The sequence below is a fragment of the Hipposideros armiger genome, unplaced genomic scaffold (genome assembly GCF_001890085.2).
Source record: "Hipposideros armiger isolate ML-2016 unplaced genomic scaffold, ASM189008v1 scaffold_279, whole genome shotgun sequence".
NCBI lineage: Eukaryota > Metazoa > Chordata > Mammalia > Chiroptera > Hipposideridae > Hipposideros > Hipposideros armiger.
The window spans coordinates 1,722,603-1,726,619 of NW_017731629.1; positions in this window are offsets into that span (position 1 = coordinate 1,722,603).

Genomic DNA, 4,017 nt, shown 5'->3' on the forward strand with positions numbered 1-4,017 from the left:
TCATCTGAGGACCCCGATAAGGGAGACCTGCACCTTGCCGAGCTCCCTGGCCAGACTGCACCGCCATCTTGCCTCTGCAGACCAGCAAAGCCACTGATTGGGACAACCACGTGGGCACTGCAGGTAGGAACTCAGTTTTGCCAAGATCCCAGTGCTGTTTGTTGCACGCCCCTCCCTGCTTCTCAATCATAATCAGATCCCCAGTGGTCAAGCCTCGCAGATTCCCACACAATCCCCATGGGGCAAGACTGGAGTAGGGGCTCCCAGGAAGCATCCTGCAATGCTGGGGAAGTGGGGTGTCCACCCTCGGCTCCCTTTTTCCCCTGGGGGAACTGGATCCTCTGGGGAGACCTCTAGTGGGGTGTGATGCTAGCTGGCGGGGAGTGGTCAGTGTGTGACCACTTCTCTTACCCTTCTGACGTGGTCTGAGTAGGTCTCTGTGGCACAGGGGGGGCGCTTCACCCTCACCCCGCGTTCTAGGATTTTCTCAGTGGTGTCTTGCTCATGAATAGTTAGTTGTTGGTTGTTCCTGTGAGTAGGAGCGAAGTCAGGAACTGGCTGTGCTGCCATCTTGATGATGTCCAGGAAGGTTTTGGACATCTAGGGCCGATATGGAGGTGGGGAAGTATTATGTTAGGAACACACAACATTCATTTGAGTAGGACGAGAAGGACAGTTGATTCTGATTGCTCAACTCTGTTAGCCATTTATTCACGTGTTCCATAAATATTGTCCCAGGACCAACCTTGTGCCAGGCCTCACGTTAAGATCAGTGGTGACATAAGCAAGAGAAAGCCTCTGTTCTCAGGAGTTTTATTCCAGAGATAGATATGCACACAGAGTAAGATACCCTCTCCAGTAATGTTATAAAGTACAACCAGAAGACAGCACAATTCTGACAGCTGGGTGGGTACTGATAAGTCCAATTCTCATGAATTCATCTAGCCGTCGTGTGTGCTATCCAGGGAATGAGCTGGTATGCTTAATTAGAATCTATTCCCAAGTGTTTGGAGCAAGAGGCAGAAAACTAAAGAAATGTAGATGACACTGTGGATTTAGCTTAGTCTAGTTTTAACGCCTTTTACAAAAAGGACTATAGAGCAGACCACCCGGCTTCATTTTCTCCAGTTCCACATCGATTTCTGAGAAATGACCTAGACTTTCTAGTCATTCAAGGTGAACCAACTATAGAGGATCCCAAAGATTACATTTCTAATCTTAAGCGTAAGGACCTGGGCCCCACAAAGACATGCCCAGGGTTGGGTAAGAAAGTCGTATTCTGTGCATTTCCCAGGATGTTGCCCCTGATGTTTTAAACAGAATTTTTAAAAAGCAAAAAGGGTTTGAAAGGTTTATGTTTGATTAACTAAAATAACCAATTGATTCAAGTTCTCATCCCTTCAGTGATGTGGTGGTTGAGGACTGATGATGTGTATAAGCTACACAATAACCTTGGATAAAAGCAGGTCTGGGGAGACAAAGCCACCACTCTGAAGGGTCATGTGGGTCAGCCTGAGGACATCAAGGTGTCAGAGCTTAGTACTTTCTCCTTGACCAGTGACACAGGCTCAAGACCTGCAACACCGCTACCATTTGCCCAAAGCATGACATCCAAATATGCCTTTCTTCCCAGAACGGCTGCCTGAGTTCAGTTCCCTGTTACCATCAGTTTTATTGTTGATTAAATCAAATTATAGCAGTGAAAGCCCAGTATAATTTATTCAACAAGGAGAAAGTAGAATGATTAATATTCATTAATGGAACATATTTATTGGGTTCCTCTTAGGTGAAGGGCACTGNACCACACTCTGATTAAACCAGGGATGTGCAAACTATTCATATAAAAAACAGTCAGTAAAGAATTTAATCTTTGTAGGAGGTATGACCTCTGTCACAACAATTCAACACTGCTATCTTAGTGCAAAAGCAGCCATAGACAGTATGTAAGTGAGCATGGATATGATTCAATAAAACTTTATGTATATAAAATGTCCAGAATAGGCAAATCTATATATACAGAAAGTAGATCAGTGGGTGCCTAGGGTTTGAGGGGATGGGGGGATGCATGGGGTTTCTATTTAGGATAGAGAAAATGTCTTAAAATTGATTGTGGTTATGGTTGTACAACCCTATAAATATACTAAATGCCATTGGATTGTACACTTAAAATAGGTGAATTGTATGTATATGAAGTACATAGCAACAAAACTGTTAAAAAACTTTATGGACACTGAAAGTTGAATTTCATATCATTTTCGCAAGTCATGAAACACTATTCTTCTTTTGATTTTTTTTTCCCCCAACCATTTAAAAATGTAGAAACCATTCTTAGTTTGCAGGCGGCAGTGGTCCACCATATTTGACCCATGGGCCTTAGTTTGCAGATCCCTGGCTTAGACTAATCATGGGGCCCTTTCACAGGTAAAGAAACAGTGTTCACGCCCTGAGTCAAATAGGAAAAAAATTAACACTTGAAAAAGTCAGGAGTCCCTTAGGGAGGAAGAAAAGGTAACTGGATGGGTGGGGGGTGGGAGGAGGCAAACAGCTATGACCCCTGAGGCATTTTAGGAAATCGCCCTTATTGACTAAGCATGATCCTTGGGCCCCTTAACCCCAAGCACTTAGTCAAAATATTCTTTCCAATCCCTCCAGTCCATAGGAAGAATTCTCATAAATAAAAATCTTACCTGTCTCCTATTTCCAATGATATGTGAGCATTCTCACAGATGCTCCCAGGGTCCTAGGGGTCCAGGGTACCTTTCCTGCGGAGAAATAGCCATTTTGAGTCCCTTCCTGTGAGGCCTTGCTGCTGAAACAAAGTTTCAGGGCTTACGTCACTGCCTTTTGGCTGCCTGCAAGGCAAATGCTGTAAGAAATGTAAGAAACAAAGGCTTCTACTCTATCCCCTTGGCTTCTATTCTAGCTTCAGAGTTTGCCTCCCAGAGTTGGAGAGGAAGTTTGATGCATTACAAAGATACAGACAGAAAGTCTAAGAGACCTGGCCTCAGATTGCTTCATGACCTTGGGGTATCCCCCTTACCTGTGAGATAGACAGGAACAAGGAGCACACCAAGAACTGTGAAGATACATAGCTTTTCTGAGTCTGGAGGATGAGAAGGTGACCCCTTGTAGTTTGGAGAAGAGGGTCCTTAGGGCAAGAGTATGTGGATGAAGTGAAACTTCAGGGACTGCTGGTAACTGGGAGATCGAAGAAGGGCCTGCGGCGGAATGCACCTGACAATGATTGAGGGTTCAGAGAGGGTGTGGGTGTTCCTGAAGGGGAGGGGTCCGGAGAGATAGCTGCGAGGTGGAGTTACAGATGGATCCCAGGAAGGGAGTGGTGGGCGATTCAGCCCAGGAAGCTCTGACCTGGAAAGGGAGGCGCTACTAGAGGGGAGGATGCCCATCTGGTGCTCTGCCTGCTGCCCCAGCTGTGGCCCCAACACTGCTTTCTTGAGTGAAAACGGGGAAGAAATTCACTGCCTGGAATCCACCATCCCTGTCTCCCGGTTGCAGTTTCACCCATGTTCCCTTCGCCACTAAGAAGGACGGAGTTGTCTGCTTCAGTGTGTTAAGGCAAGTTTATTTCACCTTAAAGCGAACAAAATTGAGTTGATTGACTCTACAAGGCTCCTGGTGCACACGTCTATGCTTTCTCATCACTTTCCCCAGAAAAGCCCTTCTCTAACCCCTCAACCAAGCAGGCAGGCGAACGGAAGGCTGCTCGGTGTACACCAAGGGACTGACCAATCTCCCTCCAGCCAAGAGAGCTTTCTGATGGGTGGTGATGGACTGTGGGTGTAGAGCATTCCTTTTGGGGGGATGGGAGGGGCCATTTTTCAGACTAACAGGGAGCTGAGTACTGAGGAAAGCATGCTTACGACCTCAGGAAATTGCCCTGGACTTAGAGATTTTTGCATTGAAGCTTCCATTCTCAGTAATGGATTGAGCCCTTTAGTCATCTAATTGGAAAGAACTGTGGGTGGAGTGGGGCAAAGGCCTGGGGAAAGCAGGTGT